The sequence below is a fragment of the Schistocerca piceifrons genome, chromosome 3 (genome assembly GCF_021461385.2).
Source record: "Schistocerca piceifrons isolate TAMUIC-IGC-003096 chromosome 3, iqSchPice1.1, whole genome shotgun sequence".
NCBI lineage: Eukaryota > Metazoa > Arthropoda > Insecta > Orthoptera > Acrididae > Schistocerca > Schistocerca piceifrons.
In genome coordinates, this window is record NC_060140.1 from 334,056,054 (window position 1) to 334,076,413 (window position 20,360).

A 20,360-nucleotide genomic window follows, 5' to 3' on the forward strand; every position below is an offset into this window, starting at 1 on the left:
AATATGGGCAGGGCATCCAATTCCTTCTACATTTTTTTTCTAGTTCTTCTTTTACTTTCGTGACACTCTTTCCGCTGGACGCACAGATGAAGCCTTCCGAAGTTATTGGTACTGTCTCGACAAAAAGCGATTAATTTATCTAATGGAATTTGCATTTATCTTAAAGTATCTAGACAAATTCTTGCAATTGGCTCCGATCCATGCCGGTCGGAGTGGCTGAGCGGTTCTAGGCGCTACAGGCTGGAACCGCGCGTTCGCTACGGTCGCAGGTTCGAATCCTGCTGCATGGGGGCTTAATTAATTTTAATGCAAATAATTTTAAGTTTTTTTAGTAGCTGTCTGTCCGATTACGAGGTCTCGTAAACGGTTGGCCCTGACTAGTTTTAGTACGCAATCTGACTGCATAGAATAACAACAAAGAATGAAAGAAAATTTCCGTTAACACAATTAATTAATTAAGTCCCCAGCAACTATAAAACCTACGAAACCAAAACACAAGTGTCATTGTCCTGTGTGTGGAAGTGTGATTCAACTTACACATCTGGCACGGTTCTTCGTCAATAAGACAAGAAATTTTAAATACCATTTATACTGAAGTAATTAAAAAAAATAGAAATACTATAATTGCGCAAGAAAACCAGAATTACACTCTAATACAAGAACACGAGCCAGATGCTTTGTTGACTGAACCTGTGACGAGGCATTGTTTAAGACATAATGACAAAAAAGGAATTTTTTTTTACCTTCATATATATTGACGAAAAGCACTCTGATCATTACAATATCTCCATTCGAACAACATCTGCTGTCTAGCCCATCAAACAACTGCATACAACATGGCCACAAATAGCACAGCTATCAATATCCTCTCAGCAAGATCTGCACAAGCACTCACTACGACGACATCTCAACAAGGACTTGACTCCTACTACTTCTCAACAAGCACTGACTACTGCCACTTCTCAACAAGCACTGCCAGTGGAGGCGGTGGAATAATACTCTTTGGCGCAATCTCTAGCGCTGTGGCTCAGTGTAGCCACCTTTCACTGCCTCGGGCATGGTTGTGTGTGATGTCCTTAGGTCAGTGAGGTTTAAGTAGTTCTGAGGGCATCAGTCCCCTAGAACTTAGATGTTAAGTCCCATAGTGCTCAGAGCCATTTGAACCTCCGATCCTTCGTCACTCAGCGGATCAAACTTCAACAGCTTCTGTTGGATTCCTCAGTTTTAGTACAGTATTGAACATCTGCAGGAACCATCTTTTCAGCCTTGTGAGTCAATGCGTCGGTGCCTATGGCTTAAAGTGAAACTTCTTGCCATTGCTTTATGCATTGGACACGGAATGTGGTGCGAGAATATTTTTAACAATCACTATAGCTTTGTCCTGGCTGTATACCGCGTTGCGGAGACTTTAGTGTCAGGATACATTGCAGCTTTTAGTTTTACGGTACAGCAAGATAACTGAAGGAATGATGAAGCTTGACAACTTTATAAACTGTTGTTAATTCTGCAGCAGCAACGAGCAATTCTTCCTGGGTATCGTCTTTAATCATGAATGTAGAAATAGGCTTTGCTGTCGATGGTACCGCGAATCAATTTGTATGATTCTTCGCAGAAATGTGGCGCTTGTCATCTGGCGTACCTCCGCGAGTTACTGAGGCGAAACAGCCACAAATTTCATGCAACGTTTTGTAATCCGTACGACCTTTCATGAAGAAAAGCCACTCTTTTTTTGTAATCATCCGAAAAATGATACGTTCTCTTTGCATCCTTAGACTTTTTCGTAAGAGGAAAATGGAATTAAGTCGGGAGATGCTGAGGGAATTAGATTAGGAAATGAGACACTTAAAGTAGTAAAGGAGTTTTGGTATTTGGGGAGCAAAATAACTGCTGATGGTCGAAGTAGAGAGGATATAAAATGTAGACTGGCAATGGGAAGGAAAGCGTTTCTGAAGAAGAGAAATTTGTTAACATCGAGTATAGATTTAAGTGTCAGGAAGTCATTTCTGAAAGTAATTGTATGGAGTGTAGCCATGTATGGAAGTGAAACATGGACGATAAATAGTTTGAACAAGAAGAGAATAGAATCTTTCGAAATGTGGTGCTACAGAAGAATGCTGAAGATAAGGTGGGTAGATCACGTAACTAATGAGGAGGTATTGAATAGAATTGGGGAGAAGAGAAGTTTATGGCACAACTTGACTAGAAGAAGGGATCGGTTGGTAGGACATGTTATGAGGCATCGAGGGATCACCAATTTAGCATTGGAGGGCAGCGTGGAGGGTAAAAATCGTAGAGGGAGACCAAGAGATGATACACCAAGCAGATACAGAAGGGTGTAGGTTGCAGTAGGTACTGGGAGATGAAGAAGCTTGCACAGGATAGAGTAGCATGGAGAGCTGCATCAAACCAGTCTCAGGACTTAAGACCACAACTTCAGGATAAAATAAGTTTATTAGGCGGTAAAAAGTCGACCAAATCATCGAAGTACACTTCACTATACACTTCACACCATAAATATACTCGGTAAACACTTCAGACATTGCTAACTTGCACTCGTTGTTTGTATTACGTTTAGAAAGAATCGTCTTATCAGATCGCTATTCAAATGGGAACTGCCCGATTCTCACGCGTGGCGCTACTTCAATAGTTCGATCCCCGTACTACTGGAGAACTGTGGTATTTTCTCGAATTATGGCGCTATATGAAGAAGGTGCTTGCGTCTTCGATACAGGATACGTAACTCGTAGCGCCATCTGTGAGACGACCTTGTCAACATGAACTTGTTGACATAAATAAAACTAACTGCGACTGCATTTGCGCTAACAGATTGCGTTACTAAAGTACTTGTGCCAAGCTCGTAAAAATATTTTGCAAAATCGGGACAAAACTGGATCTTGTCGGGATGTCGGGTTTCATTATATCGGGACGGATGGCAATCCTACGCACCACGCACATTTACTGCGTTCGTTGTTTGTGTAATACGGAAGTCAGCACTGTGCACTGTATTCATCCGATTTTGTTGTCAAGTTGTCCGCGAGCACGTTGTTTGCAAGTGTGCTTCTCGCGAAAGGCTCATTAGCCGCTTGTTGCGAGATACATGCTGTATTTTTTTCCCAGAGAAGACAGAGGCAGCAGAGGCTCAGTGGGTAATAAAGGTATCTATAGACCTGCATTTGGCCTTTCCAATTAGTGAAGCGATCCGATGTACTTCATGTATTGCTAAGGTAGAGTACTAGCTTCAAACTGAATGTGTTACATTCTCACTAACAAAAAAGTATGGGCAAAACAGTTCGAAAATTATCTTTCATGACCGGGAAAAAAATTAGTACACCTCCCGCGAACAGACACCGTATCCATATAAGTATATAGTTCTGGCAAATCCGGTCATGACCTCCTGTGCGGATGCACACATATTCCCCAAACTCGTACGGGACTTCGTAAGAATGTCTTCCACGAGTAATGAGTGTGTTGGGGTGGAACACTACGAATGTAGTGTGTGGACCTGTAAGGCGAGAATATGGGTCTCGCGGAAGGCGTGCGCGATATAGCCCCTGCAGTCGCGCTATCCTCTGTGCCCTCGGTGGCTCAGATGGATAGAGCGTCTGCCATTTAAGCAGAAGATCCCGGGTTCGTGTCCCGGTCGGGGCACACATTTTCACCTGTCCCCGTTGATATATATCAACGCCCATTAGCAGCTGAAGGTATTAATGTAATTCTAACATTATACCAGGAGATTGACCTGATCAGCAACAATGGTCACATAACCTTAGCTGTAACGCGACCCTGCAGAGTAACCATGAGGAGCCGGCCAGGTTGGCCGAGCGGTTCTAGGCGCTTCAGTCCGGAACTGCGCGACCGCTACGGTCGAAGGTTTGAATCCTGCCTCGGGCATGGCTGTGTGTGATGTCCTTAGGTTAGTTACGTTTAAGTAGTTCTAAGTTCTAGGGGACTGATGACCTCAGAAGTTAAGTCCCATAGTGCTCATAGCCATTTGAACCATTTGCAACTTATTGCGGACATTGCACAGATCATACATAGCAGCGCAACCTACAGTTCTATTCACATTCAAGCATGCATTTATGGTGGTGTTTCCGTATTTTTGCCCACCTCTTGTATGTGAAGAATGAGGAAACGTATAATGATTTGTAAACACTGCATCGACATTGAGCCGCTATTTCATAAAACAGATAATAAATTCAGTGTGTTTAAAATACATAAATTGGAACGTTCAGGCGTGGTAACGATAGTGTTACTACGGAGGAACAAAAAATAGGTAACTTCAGACGAATGGAGGGAGCGGAGGTGCGCTAAACGCCGTGGGCGTGTTGTGTGCCAGGGCAGCGGCGGGCGCAACCTGTTCTAAAAGGGGCGCCGCCGAGAAGCCGACCGGCACATTCTTCTGTTTTGCGCAATCGCGGCCCGCTTTCCCGGTCCCAACTGACACTGCCCCACGCATTGCTTCGCAGGCGACATCATTCAGGTAACAATCCATTAACTCTTAATTTTTGCCGCCCCTATTGTAGCCCTAACGTTTAAACAGAGTTCTACTGTATTACAAGTGCCCGACAGTGGATATTACCCGACTTGCTACGTCAGAGGATATCTATTGTTTTCCCGTTTCCAAGAATGAGCTAACACTTTTGCAATTCATTCTCAGTGTTCGGACATTCCCCTTACAAACTTTAAGCTCTTGTAGAGGGGAGTTGGTAGATAAAATTTTGAACTGGAAACCATTACAGGTAATTGATTAGGCGTAACCCAGTACGTCAATTGTTAACGATTATACTCATCAATTGCCGAAGAAATTGCTCGTGCTCTCGTTGACGAGTTCTCTTCACAGTGATGCGGTACGACTTCTTCCAGTTCGGGTGGGCGGCGTCTCCTTGGAGCACCCCCGTCACACCTGCTGACGGTGAAAGTACCCTTTTTCGAAGTCGTTTCGTAATTGTGGCGAAAAGGGTATGCGATGGAGTCGGACGTTGTGTCGCCATTCAGAAGGATCACGGTGGTGTATACAGCAAACTCATCCATGTTGCTCCAATACTCAGACACGTGAACGAGGCTCGAACCAGGTCAGAGAGGTAGGATAGACGTCAGATGACATCAGCTGATTCGACGTAACCACCCCCTCCCCCACCATGATTACCCTGTTGCATAACTAATTAGCAAACATGTTTGCAAACGACTGTAGCACGGAAACCGTACGTTTCTGGACACGGGTTTTTATTCAAAATATTATGTAATCACTCCCCTCTACAAGTCCTAGAAATTTGTAACGGGAATTTCCGAACATCCTGTATAATTCAATCCTATCTTCCTTATAAATTCACCGCCGGAGTGGCCGAGCGGTTCTAGGCGGTACAGTCTGGAACCGCGCGACCGCTACGGTCGCAGGTTCGAATCCTGCCTCGGGCATGGATGTGTGTGATGTCCTTAGGTTAGTTAGGTTTAAGTAGTTCTAAATCCTAGGGGATTGATGACCTCAGAAGTTAAGTCCCATCGTGCTCAGAGCCATTTTGAACCTTATAAATTACTGTTCCAATTCTCTCCATCTCCCTCCCTGCGCTATCCGTTGGCGGACGACATTGAAACCATTATCAGTACATGTACTACCCCGGTTCAAAATCGACTTCGTCTTTCAAGGTGTATAAATTTTTTTCCAGAGTGTGTTTAACCACTTGCGGATGTTTACGTCATCTGCGTCTCGACAATCAGAAATTTGTATGCACACGCAACTTTACACCGCATCTCTCATTTGCATCGACCGAATTCGGCGAAATGATTATCACGTGAATAAGAAATGAATGTTCACTTTGTTTTTAATCTTTTTCAACTATTCATACGAAGCATCCTCATTAATCTATAAATAAAGCAAATTATTTAATTGTAAATATTTGATTAGAAGATATTTAGTGTTTCCTAGCAGCAAATTTAAACTATCTGACTGTTTTACAATTGCAAGGTTGCGACTTATAACTTACTGTAATTTTTTCTATCTTTTTCATACGTGCATTGTCTCCTCTGTAGGCTCTAATGCACACGGTAAAAATTTTCAATTGATAGTTCACCGCACTTACGCCTTTCTTCGGCATTCTGTTCACAACATGTGTATGAAATATTCTTCCTGCAGAGTGAGTACTCTCTTACTGTTGTTACTACGCCATGTCCTAAAGTGATAAGGCCATAGTGGCATTTATATGTTTTGACGATGCCACTATGGCCTTACCACTTTAGGACATGGCGTAGAAAAGATCTGAGGATGGTCATCACGGACTGGAACCGGTCATAGTCAAAAGAATTGATATTGTGATCAAAGACTGGAATATAAAACATTTAAAAAAGTATATAGTTCCACGAGAAAAAAATAAAGGTCGTGTCGCGATTCGGCGACTATAAACGATAAAATACACGCAGGTATGTTCCGCTTTTGGAACTAAATGAAAGGCAGTTTGTTTGTTGCCATATGCGTTGCGCTTCTGTTGTCTGTGAATGATTTTCAGTGGCGATTTCCAGTCTTGCTCGTCCGTCTGCTTAGTTGCGGAAATTTGTTTGCTCGATTCCCATATTCTAGATGGCCGATTGCAAAATGGTTCAAATGGCTCTGAGCACTATGGGACTTAACATCTTAGGTCATCAGTCCCTCAGAACTTACAACTACTTAAACCTAACTAACCTAAGGACATCACACACATCCATGCCCGAGGCAGGATTCGAACCTGCGACCGTAGCAGTCCCGCGGTTCCAGACTGCAGCGCCAGAACCGCACGGCCATTGCGGCCGGCGCCGATTTGCAAGTGAAGTGTTGCAGAAAAGTAAATGCTAACTGATATTAATTGGAAGAACCTTAAGAAAATGTAATTTACGTGCAAAACATGCGTTAAATTGATTCTCGAGTACTGCTCGTTAGTCTAGGACGCTCACTGTAGGATATTAATATAGGTTTAGTGAAAGCGGCAGCCCCCCAGAGATGCTCATCAGACTACACTGGCAGGCATTACAAACGGGACGTTGTGCTTTTTTGAGAGGGTTACGTTTGAAATTCCGAGAGGGTTTCTTCTAAGAAGTCGGACGGTGTGTTACTTCCTCTCATTACAACGACGGGAAAATTAGAGAAATTTGAGATGATACAATTGTCATTCTCGTGCACCGTTCCTAAAAATAGCGGGAACGAGGGGAATTGGTATTTGTTCTCGAAGTACTTCTCCACTACACATCGTCAAGCGGCTTGCGGAGTGTGTATGTAGATGCAGTAAAAAAGGCACAGGCCACGTTTATTTTGGTGGCGTTTCGATCACGTTGTTAGTAAGAGACTGCGTTTTATACGCTGCCCATAGCTATCTAGTATCTTCTGCTTTTAATTAGCCTAGATTAGTCTCGACTGCAGGGACATAATCACCGAAGCAAGTGCATACCGGGTGCGTACGTTCGCCTGTAAGGTTATTGCTGCTGGCAAATCGCATCTGGCTGCTCGCCTGGATCGTTGGTAACATTAAACGCTGCAGCCGCGATGCTGGCACGCAGCTGGTCTCGCAGACATCTAGCTTCTCGTCAGGAACTTTCTCTGCGGCTGTTCACATTGATAGTGGAGTGGGTTACTCGCAGTGTGGGAAGTACACTAGTTAATAGTATCTCGTTCACGCCAGAAGTGTGAGTAAGAAGGAAGTCGGGTGGATGTACCCTTTAAATGTAAGCCGTCCACTCGGTAGATACTTTCACCTGTAGGACCCACAGCTCAAATGTTATGCAGAGCACTTTTTGAGACCGTTTTTGACCTGACATTATTGTCATTTTTGTTGCAGACCGTTTCGAGGATATACCCACTCTGAGGTAATATTTCGCAGATTGTATCCACGTAGACTATATGTAGTACGTCTGTCTCTTGATTTTTGTGCTAATGTCCTGTCGAAAATACATAAATGAAACGATAAATTATGTGGAACAGGGAACTAAATTTCAAAAATTATTGCAACTAATATTATCCAACACGAAGGTGCTGCGATGATACGTGTCCCTCTGTTCACTATTTCGTCCAAAGACGTTTGAAAGAAGCGGATTTTAAAAATGACCACTTGTAATTCTCACGAGATTGCTGAGTGCGAAATTTGGTTTCATTCGTAGGATACTGGCAAAGTGCAGTCAGTCTGGAAAGGAGACTGCATGCAAAACACTCGTGCGTCCCATTCTAGAATATTGCACAAGTCTGCAGGATCCATACCAAATAGGACTACGAGCAGATATTGAAAATATACAAATAAGGGCAGCACCAATGGTTACGTGTTTGTTTGATCCACGAGAGAGCATCAGGCAAATGCAGAAGAACGTGAGCGGCAAATGCTTGAAGTTAGAACAAATTTTTTGTTGAAAGTTTTAAGTACCTGTATCAAGTGAGAGTAGCATGGAGAGCTGCATCAAACCAGTCTCAGGACTGAAGACCACAACAACAACAACAACAACAACAACAAGTGAGAACTGTAGGAATACAGGGTGAAGCAAAATTCGCGCACTCGGGCTTCACATCGTGACTCCTCACATGCCAGCGATAAAAAAAAATGTCTGTCACAAAATTTCGTCCAGCGAGTACATCCGGCAGGAAAAGGACGTTAAAGAGTGGCAATCCGTTAACACTGTAACCACATGTATAGTAACGACTTCTGTCAACACACATCACTTAGTTGTACAGTTGGTGCAGTGGATAGTGTTTTGGGTTAGCATGCAGGAGGTCGAGGGATCGATCCTGGGTTCGAACATATATCTTTCATTTGGTAAATGTAGTCCAGGTGGTACGGTATCTGGCTTATTAATCGCCAACAGCGATTGCAGTGGGTCCCTTGGAAAATATTTGCAAATACATACTACAATCGTAGAAATGGAAGATTGGTCAGCTTTGAAAGAAGCGCTTTCCACGTCATGGGGCTCGAATTTATTTGCACCACTTCATCTACTAGATGCGAAACCTGTTTTCCTTGTACCTTCCTCTAATGGTCACATACATTAGTACCAACTATTATTCTTGCCTCGTTCATGTCCATTACATTCCGTTAGGACCTTACGTTATCAGTAGGACTAGCAACGTACTTTGCAAATAATGTCAGTACTCTGTTACTATTTCTGTGTGTCATCACCATGATCCCATTAATTGTTTCAACTGCCTCTTTCTTAGTTGTCGAACCACGTATCTGTTGTGTTCAGCATTACAAAATGTTGTAAATTTAGGATACATGTGACGTAAGAAACAGTATATATTAGAGTATAAATGCGCCCCTACCAGTGTTGAAACTTCGATCTCCTGCATGCTAACCCAAAACTCTATCCACGGCCCTAACTGCACAGAAAAAGTAAAGAGTGTTGTCAGCGGTAGTTACCAATCATATGGTTACAGTGTTGCCAGATTGCCACTCTTTAACGTCCTTTTTCTGCCAGATGTACCCGCCGGACGAAATTTTGTGACAGACATTTTTTTTTATCGCTGGCATGTGAGGAGTCGCGCTGCGAAGCCCGAGTGCGCGAATGTCGCTTCACCCTGTATAATACAGTCCCCTCGTATCGCCCTTACAGGGTTCGTGAGGACAAGATAAATCTAGTTACAGGCTGCACAGATGTATTTAAGGGGTAATTTTTTCCGCGCACGATAAGCGAATGACACGGGGAGAAACCTTAATGTATGGTAGAATGGGAAGTATCCTCTGACATGCACTTCAGTGGTTCGCAGAGTATGGATGTAAATGTACGGTGTACGAGAAACGCATAAACGAGGTGCAGTTTTCTAAACGACCGTGTTGCTAGAGTGACCTTGAAGCAGTCATTCACGGCTCAGTTTTCAGGACGGGCAGCGATGGTCGTTGCTCCTTACACAAACTAACTTGCAGGTATCGCAGCGAACAGCGATGGTGCAGGAGCTAAATGTGCCGGTTACCAGAGCGTTTATTTCATCACCACAGGGCAATGCGGCGAAGTGCATGCAGCGAGCTTGCAGCATAGACACACAGTACTTGTTGCCGGAGTAGTGAATGTCAAAGTGTTCCTAAGCCTCTGTACTGGCGGAAAGGCAACTGTGTACAGTGCACCGCTTATCTTTCTTTGTGCCTGGCCGCGGTGCCGGTTTCCCGTCCCATCCCCCTCAGTGGTGGATCTTTGCTCTAGGCAAGGGAGCGTCTCTGGTGCGATGTGCGTTTAGCAGGAGCCGAGAATTCGTTATCTGCGATGAGTAAGGCGTACAGGTGTGCTGCGGAGACATGTGGAAGCTGATTGTAAGTGGACCTTAGAATCAGCACGGCACTGTGACCATGAGCAAGCATTGTGACAGATGCAGGTAGGGAACTGGATGCGCAAGCAGGCTATGCGTTGCAGGGAGTCGTTATCAGTTCTCAGCTAGTATGTTGGCTCTCAATTAAAATCTTTCGAGGAAACTGAAGTTAAAGGGATAGTATTTTTCAGAATACAGAAGTGTAGTCTTAGAATTGTATGCGATGTTATTCCTAGAATCTCCAGCAGACACACAAAAAAAAAAAAAAAATTGGGCAATTACTACACAATAGATGGAGGGGACTAGGGTGTTATGGAATAGCCGCGGAACATGAAATACAGGCGTTTCTCCTCTGTTCCGTGGAACTGCTTCGTGAGAAAGTCCATACACTACTTACAAGGGCTCCCATGGTTCTGTTTAGCGTCGACCGCTTGCTCGCATTGCTTTGTTCGCTCTTCAGGAAAGCTTGTATTTCTGTTATGTGAACTGCCTGCAGACAGTGTTTCAAAAACTAGTTTTAACTATTATATCTAAGTGTTAGACACTGGGATTACACATTCAGATAGTGGTAGTTCATTTACAGTGTCTAGTTTTTAGTTTACGCCTTCCTCTTTAAGATAGAAAGAATATTTTTCCAAGATGGCGTGTTGGCTGATATTGAACATCTAACATTTCTTATGCAACTGTTTACTTGTAATTCTGTGTGTTCTTATGTACTCGCTCCTTGTTTATTTAAAACTTTGGTCCTACCGTTGGAGATCCCCCTAAAACTGTCTTTGGTGCTAACTTATTCTCCATACAAAAGTCAAGCAGGCGTCAGTCTTAAGAGCTGAGCGACAGTCCAAAGGCAACAAAAGTTGTGACAAGTAAGGGCCAAAACCGGAAACCCAATAAAAGAAGGAACAGGAACTAGTCGAGAAATTACAATTTACTTCGAAGGATGACTCAAGTGACGATGATAAATCCTTGCATTCTGATGTATCGACTGGAATCGACTTTTACGCGTACTACCTCGGGAGACAGTGGTGCTGACTGCCTATTTCGTGATGGAGAGATAAAGGTTGGTTGTTTGGGGGAGGAGACCAGACAGCGTGGTCATCGGTCTCATCGGATTAGGGAAGGACGGGGAAGGAAGTCGGCCGTGCCCTTTCAAAGGAACCATCCCGGCATTTGCCTGGAGCGATTTAGGGAAATCACGGAAAACCTAAATCAGGACGGCCGGACGCGGGATTGAACCGTCGTCCTCCCGAATGCGAGTCCAGTGTGCTAGCCACTGCGCCACCTCGCTCGGTGATAAAGAAACAGAAGAGCGCTCTGGGTGTAAAATTTAGATTGCTCTCTACAGGACTCATCACGATTTTACTGCCGCAGAGGAGGAACATTATATTTGTGATTTATGCAAATAAAATTAGCCAAGTTGAATTATTAACCTGCAAAGTTGTGTTGTGAGTCGTATTTCGCGGAGCGATTTGTCTACGTATCATCTTTTTTTTCCTTTCATTTTTTCTTATATTTTCAAACGCCTGTTCCTCAGTACGGAAAAGTCTATGTTAGGATTTACTAGGAAAGACAAAATGCAGATAACATCGGATGAATTACCGTCGTCAAAGACGTTCTGGAGAGAACAGCCACCATGAAATGCCAGTGGGCCGGCCATGTCGCCAGAAGAAATGATGGTCGATAAATAAAGACGGCGCTAGGACGGAGCGACACCTCTTGTGTTTTCTCGGAGTGGTCGGATGGAGACCTCGAGGAAGACTGCCAGATTGATGGCACAAAGACCTGCGGAAGATCGCTGGAGTCAACTGACTATCGCCCAAGACCGTTCCTCATGGAAGGAGCCGGCCGCTGGTGGCCGAGCGGTTCTAGGCGCTTCAGTCTGGAGCCGCGCGACCGCTGCGGTCGCAAGTTCGAATCCTGTCTCGGGCATGGATGTGTGTTGATGTCCTTAGGTTAGTTAAGTCCCATAGTGCTCAGAGCCATTTGAATCTACGTGAGAGGTGGTATGAATGCAGTGTGTGTCCGTAAAAGATGCTTAAAAAGTGAACGGGGGCAGTGTTACTGGTACATTTTCTTTCCACATGATAATCAAACCACATAATACGACACTGTTATGAACTGGACGAACCTCCAAGAGACAAGATATAACAGTGGATTTCTTACACTGGTATCGAATTTGGAAAACGGCGTATTTTTTACGTTCCGTTCATCAGGATTCTTTTATGGAAAAATGAACTCCTTGCACCTCACTGGATCGCTTTGTTTTCCGTGTGTCTGCCTGTCCGACTGTTAAAATCTCTTTTTCTCAGGAACGAGTAGAGGTGTCAAGTTGAAATTTATGTTACATACTAAGATCTGTGGTGCCTTGATGGCGTAAAAAAATTAACCTTGTCGGTCAGTGCAGCCAAAAGATACGGCTATTTATGTTATATGTTTTAATACTCTCAAACTCACTTATCAAAACTTATAGGAACTTCCCGTTGATCTAGAACAATGAAATTTGGCAAGAAGCAAGATTTCACGTTGCAAAGAAAAATGAAAAAAATCGTTGGTCTATAATTGTTACACGATAGAACATTTTTTTGTCGTTTGTTACCAGATTGTCAGCCGGTTTGTCTAATAAGACACTTTTTTTCGGAATGTACAACAGAAAATGCGATATTAGACAAAAAATTAAAACTGAAAACTTAAAATGTAAACATTCCCGAAAGTCTTGCAAGGAAGAAAGGAAGATTGGGTTTAACGTCCCGTCGACATGAGACTGATACAAGCTCGGATTGTGCCAAGGATGGGGAAGGAAATCAGCCGTACCATTTCAAGGGAACCATCCCGGAGTTTGCATAGAGCGGTTTAGAGAAATCAAAGAAAACGTAAATCTGGATGACGGGACAAGAGTTTCAGCCGTCCACTTCCTGATTGCGAGTACAGTGTGGAACCTCCGTTTAGAAAAATTTATGAATGATTGTACTGATAAACCCCTTACGTTATTTGATTTTCAAACAGCTGAGCAAAACTGAACGTGCACAGACATTTCTCACTTTACTTATTCAGATCATCAATAAACTGACACACAATATTTTTAGCACAACGCAATCTGACTTTCAATAATCCCTACAAAAGAATGGCCCTGACTAACAATCACCTATACCTTTCATGAATCACTTACCTCACAAAAATTTTCGTTACTCGAACTACTGCACTACAGCGAGCGCCAATACTGCCAGTTAATAAAAGATTCTAACTACTGAAGTCACTAACTATTGATAGGCACAGTTAGCAAATGAGATTTTGATAGAGAACAATGTATTTACCTTGATAGTGTTCAAAATGGTTCAAATGGCTCTGAGCACTATGGGACTTAACATCTGTGGTCATCAGTCCCCTAGAACTTAGAACTACTTAAACCTAACTAACCTAAGGACATCACACACATCCATGCCCGAGGCAGGATTCGAACCTGCGACCGTAGCAGTCGCGCGGTTCCGGACTGAGCGCCTTAACCGCGGGACCACCGCGGCCGGCGATAGTGTTCAAAAGTCATAATATATTTTTTTTTTAAATTATGAATTTGGCCAGCTATGGACCGCATACAACTTAAGACTTATGGTGTTTCTTTTTCTTCCGTTCTTCCCAGTACTTCTTCATTTTCTCGCCAACTGCTCGTCTCTGCTCATCTGTCCACACTCTCTTGGGTCGAGGTTTTGGCGCATCTTCTTCATAGTTTGCGTTTTCTATAAGTAGCCTAAAGTTATTCCTGTCACGTATTATTTCTTCTGTAGCACCTATTTTGTTGGCGTCTTTCTTTACTGCTTCTATCCATCCTACGGTGTTTTTCAGCTTACTAACGTAATTAAAAATTTTCTTTGTAATTCGTGTTTCTTCCATTCTTTTTAAATGTCCATAAAATTTTAGCCGTCTCTTCCTCATTGTATCTGTGATCTTTTCTGTATTTTTGTGTAGGTCTTCATTTCTCCTTTTAATCCACCTGTTTTCCTTGTTTTTCTCAGGACCTAGAATTTTTCTTAATATTTTTTTCTCTCTTTTTTCTAGTTCTCTTAATTCGCCTTTCTTATTCAATGTTAGGCACTCTGATCCATATGTTGCTTGTGTCCTAATAACTGAATTATAATGTTTAATCTTTGCTTGTATGGATATTGATTTCTTATTGTAGTAGTTTTGTGTTAATTTATATGCAAATTCCAACTTTTTTATTCTTTCTTTATTTGTTGTGTTATCTAGTCCATTGGCTTGGATCCACACCCCCAGGTATTTGAATCTATCAACTCTTTTAATTTTTCCATACTTTGTTTTCATAAACTTTTCTGTATTATGTTTGTGTTCTATATACTCGGTTTTTTCATAGGATATTTTTAGCCCAGTCTTTTCAGCAATCTCGTGTAACATATCAAGCATAACTGTTGCGTCTGTTCGGTTTTCAGTTATCAATGCCATATCATCCGCAAAGGCTAAACATTTTACTTCAAATTTGTTCTTTCCTTGGCCCATGCTTATACCCTTTGTGCCTCTGTTTTTTAATGTGTTTTCCCATGTTTTTACTACTTTATCTAAAACCAAGTTAAAGAGAATTGGGGACAGTCCGTCACTTTGTCGAACTCCTGTTTTGATTTTGAATGGTTCAGAAATTTCGCCTTGAAACTTAATTCTTGATGTTGTATCTGTGAGCGTTTGTTCAACAAGTCTTCTGGTGTTTTCATCTATCCCTGATTCATAAAGTATCTGGAATAGTGTTTGTCTGTCAACTGAGTCGTAGGCCTTCTTGAAGTCTACGAAAGTAACTACTGTATTTTTATTTTGTATAGCTCTCACTCTCAAAATTGTTTTTAAATTAAGAATCTGTTCTGCACATGATCTACCTTTTCTAAATCCTGCTTGATAATCTCCTATATTAGGTCCTGCTTGTTCCTCTATTCTATTTAAAAGTGCTTTAGAAAGTATTTTGTATGTCACTGGTAACAAGGATATGCCCCTGTAGTTGTTGGTGTCTGTTTTATCTCCTTTTTTATGGAGAGGGCGGATCAATGCTTGTTTCCAATCACTGGGTATGATTCCTTTTGTCCAAATGTCTTTAATTACTTTGTGAATTTTCTGACATGCGGAGAAGCCCCCTAGTTTCCACATTTCTGCCACTATCCCATCCTCACCTGGTGCTTTGTTATTCTTCAATGCTTTGATAATCTTTTCTATTTCTTCTACTGTAGGTGGTTCCGACGGTGGATTTTCATGTTGTGATTTTTGAAATTGTAACCTGTCATTAGGCTCCTCACAATTTAATAGATTTTCAAAGTATTCAGCTAAGATTTGGCAGTTCTCTTTATTGCTTAAAACCATTTTTCCATTTTTATCTTTAAAATGTAAACTTGGTGACTGGAATCCTGTTAAAACTTCTCTGAAAGTCTTATAGAAGTCTCTAGTGTTGTTCCTTTTGAAATCAGAATCCATTTCTTCTAATCTGTCTTTGTCATATTTTCTTTTCACTGATCTGATGATTTTTGCTGTCTTTTTCCTTTCTTCCTTAAACTATTCCCAGTATTCGTGTTTCTTATTGCTATTCCATTTTTTCCATGCCTTTAGTCGATTGTCAATTGCTTCATCACACAGCTCATTCCACCATCTGTGTTTTGGTATTCTTCGTGGCTGTCCCATATCTTTAACTGACTCTATCATTGTTTCTTTAATTTCTTCCCAATTATCCATTTTTCTTGTGTTTAGTATATGACAGAATTTGTCCTGCTTTTGGAGGAGAAATTTAGTGTTTACTCTTGGAAATCTTCTTGGTTTTGGTTTAGGTTTGTTTGGTTGGAACATGGTCTTTACATCTGTCAGATAATGATCTGAGTCTATGTTTAGGCCCTTCCTCACTCTGACATCCAAGATTTCCTTGTAGTTGCGAGTCGTTATTGCCACATGGTCCAACTGATATTCACCTTGATTTGGATTAGGTGATACCCACGTTTTTTTCTTTCTTGCAAGTTTCCTGAAACATGACGACATTAATTTTAGATTAAACTGTTTACAAAAATCTATAAGTCTTTCCCCATTTCTGTTGGTTCTTGCATGTGCTGGATAATCTCCAACTACTGATTTAAATTTTATTTCTTTGCCAACTTGTGCATTAAAGTCTCCCACTAAAATTTTTATATGTTCTTTTGGTAATATGGATGTTTCGTGTTCAAGCATTTCCCAGAAATCTTCCACTTTGTCAACATTTGTTCTGTTATGTTGGTTAATAGGTGCATGTGCATTTATAATAGTGTAGCGTTTATTGCCTGACTTGAACGTCAGAAATGAAATTCGTTCTGATGGGGAGCTAAAATTAGTTATTGATTCCGTAAGTTGCTGTTTGACCATAGATGCGGTCCCTAATATAGTCGTATTATTGGAATTTTTAATGGCTGGTTTTCCTTTGTAGATCCTGTATCCACCTGATTCAAATGCATTTTCATCCAGATACCTTGTTTCTTGAAGAGCTAATATAAGTATGTTGCGTTGATTGAGAGCGTCCGTTAGGTGTTTTAGTTTTCCAACTTTCATAAGTGTGTTGATATTCCGAGTCCCCAGTAGATGTTTTTTCTTGGGTCTTATCTTTGAAGAAGTACTCGGAAGCTCCGACTCTTCCTTACATGATGTTCTAGGCTCTCCAGAATCCAAAGGCCTAGTTGCACCGCCATGAATAGCGATGGAAGATTGGTTACTTCCTGGAGTAGTTTCCATTTTGAAATTTACCATCATGTCTCAGGTTAAAGTTTGGTTTGGGGAAAGGTAGTTGAACCTTTCGATGATAAAAATTCAAGCATTTAGCTTAGAATTATAAGTGAGGCCGCCACTAACATGTGGGACAGACGCCTTTTGCAGCCGCCCACTGTGGGAACAGACGCTACAGTCTGGTGCTTTTATATAAAAGCCTGCCTCTTCCGCCAGTTTCGCCGTTCTGATGATCTTCATCGCCGCCTTCACTGCCGTTGAGGTCTTCACCGTTTCCCTGGCTAGGGACCCTCACGAGGTACTATCACCCGGGCCAGGTGAACCAAGGTTTTTTAACGAGGTGTTACTCCTCCCCCTCCTCCTTTTTCAACCGGGCATGGGACCGGCTTTGGCGGAGTTAAAAGTCTTTATATATATATATATATATATATATATATATAAAGTCATTATATATATATATATATATATATATATATATATATATCAGTTCATGACATCCAGTCTTACAAATTTACTGTCTCTGATGGACACACGTCCAGATCATACGCTCTCAACTCACTCCCCACATCCACCACTGCTGGCGACTCACCTCCAACTGCGCAACGCTACGCGCTGTTCACATCCAACTGCCCAACACTACAATAGCGAATACTACAATAATGCCAACCAGTCACAGACTGCACACAGCAGTCAGTGATTTTCATACAGTTCGCTACGCGGCGTTACCAATATAAAAACCTAAACAGCCTACTTACAAGTGTGCTAACCACTGCATCGAAAGCCGGCCGATGTGGCCGTGAGGTTAAAGGCGCTTCAGTCTGGAACCGCGTGACCGCTACGGTCGCAGGTTCGAATCCTGCCTCGGGCATGGATGTGTGTGATGTCCTTAGGTTAGTTCGGTTTAATTAGTTCTAAGTTCTAGGCGGCTGATGACCTCAGAAGTTAAGTCGCATAGTGCTCAGAGCCATTTGAACCATTTTTGAACTGCATCGAAAGTCTTGGAATTTCCTTAACTGATATCTTGCCGATATCGATAACAGGCAAAAATAGTAAAGATTCTTGATTTCCGGCATGGACAAACTGTCTATACCTATAATTAAGTTGGTACAGAACCCCTCAGACCGCGAGAGTACTACTCGCAGTTGGCCAATTTTTCATGCTGCTTTTGTTGAGGAGCAGTTGAAACAACGTGACAGCTAATGTGTGTCCTGTTTTCTGGTAGCGGTGATAATACTCTTTGTGGGCCGAAAAGTTATCTTTTCCCGAACGAACGTGACATAATAAGATCTTGCATTTATCTCGCCCGTATCACTCGGGGAAACACACGATCGTTCCGCTGGATTCGTCCTGTGACTACGCAACTACACAGAATACCTCTGGCGCGTCAGTCCCGCTACGTTCCGGGGTCACCGAATAACCGCTGCGGCGATGATTGGCAACTCATCTCCCCCCCCCCCCCCCTACCAGAGCCCAAATCATCCACGATTTTCGTCTTGATGTGCGATGCCACCTGTGTGCCACTTCCTTAACTAACGGCATCGTAACCTCTGTAAAGAAGTCGTCTTGTGGCCCGTTTGCCGTAGGTTGTATCAACTGACTATCTGTGTTACATTCCTCGCGTAATGTGTACCTGAATCATCTGAGCTCTTACCATTTTTAAAAACAAATATCCCAAGCTGGAGACTTAGTTAGCCAATCGTACACACAGTACATTCGCTGCCATTGATTGACCTGTTGCTCCAGGGAACAAACACTTGGCTTGCTGCGCCGTCGGAGCAAAAGAAAGAAGGAAGGAAGATCAGCGTCCAGCGTCCTGCAGACGATGAGATCATTAAGAGTCGGAGCATGGACTTGGATTAGGGAAGAAATGTGGGTGTGTCGTTCACCAGGGAATCAAACAAGCATGTTCCTAAAGCGATTGAGAGAAGACACGGAAAATCCTAAATGTGGATGGCTCGACAAGGATTTGAACCGCCGTTCTCCCAAATCGTCGAGTGTCTGCTTCATACAGAGCGAGGTGGCGCAGTGGTTAGCACACGGAATTCTCATTCTGGAGGACGACGGTTCACACCCGCGTCCGGCCATGCAGATTTATTTTCCATCACTTTCTTAAATCGCTCCAGCCAAAAGCCGGAATGATTCCTGTGAAAGGACGAGGCCAATTTCCTTTCCCATCCTTGACGCAATCCGAACTTGTGCTCCGTTGTTAATGACCTCGTTGTCGACGGGACGTTAAACCCAATCTTCGTTCTTCCCTACCACTGCGTCACTCCGCGTCGTCTTGTCATAACAGATCACCTTCGCAGAGCGTGTTTGAATGAATGTTAATACACGAGGAGCAAATGACGAAAACGCACGCAATGCCCATTTGCATTGGTAGTCTGCACAAGTGCACATTAGGTTGACAGTTTTAACCGCAGATATACGAGGGGATGTCGGCAGTTGTTATCATAGAGATTGATGAAATTCCGCAGATTTAGTTTCATTCAAGAAAAATAAATATATATTTTGGCTCTTTGCTCAATACTACATAGTAAATCCACATGGCTTTCTCACAGAGTTGTCAGTGCGCGATTGCGACGCTGATCTCCCCGATTCAGTTCCCTGTAATACCTGGAACTTTCCGTTGTTTTGAGGACTGGAACGGGTAACATTCAGCCTCGTCGGTACAATTCAGGAGCTGCTTAAGCGAGAAATAGCGCGTCAAAAGTTCGGATAGCTGGTAACGCATGGGAGAGCGGAGTGGCAACCACATTTGCCTCAATACCACATCCAAACCATGTCATTGGCAGAGGTTGATCCGGCGGCAGGTCGGAAGCACGTGGTCCTCCGGATCTTATTGTTCTTTAGTGACTGAGAGGTTGGCGAGCTTGTTAAGTAAGAGAATCGTGAAAGCGTTACACTTAGTTAGATCGAATATTTTTTTTCCTTATTCACAATGTTTCCACGCAATGCTTATTATTTCAATACTAGAAGAGATTTATGTGCAAGAAATTTCGTATGTTTACAAAACTAACATTCCTATTTCATTAGCAATTATTGCTTTTTTTATTATTTCGTAATAGTGTATCATAAAAGTATAACCTCAGTAGTTCTTGTACCGTATCTGTAAACAAAGATAACAGTATGCTCCATTGTAGCAAAGTCCAAGAGTTCCTAATACTGAATATTTTTGTATAAGCATATTTTACATAAATTAAGTTCTTCAAACCTGCAACCGAGCGAGGTGGCGCAGTGGTTAGCACACTGGACTCGCATTCGGGAGGACGATGGTTCAATCCCGCGTCCGGCCATCCTGATTTAGGTTTTCCGAGATTTCCCTAAATCTCTTCAGGCAAATGCCAAGATGGTTCCTTTGAAAAGGGCAGGGCCGATTTCCTTCCCCATCCTTCCC

At 42.6% G+C, this 20,360-nt stretch overlaps 1 protein-coding gene and 1 non-coding gene across 3 annotated transcripts in view; both read left to right on the forward strand.

The window, feature by feature from the left end:
- LOC124788328 (FAD-linked sulfhydryl oxidase ALR) overlaps positions 1-20,360 on the forward strand; it is a 416,232-nt gene that overhangs the window by 214,389 nt on the left and 181,483 nt on the right. The gene's annotated exons all lie outside the window — the stretch shown is intronic.
- On the forward strand, positions 3,574-3,648 carry Trnak-uuu. Its single transcript has one exon. It is a non-coding gene; the product is annotated as a tRNA-Lys (tRNA).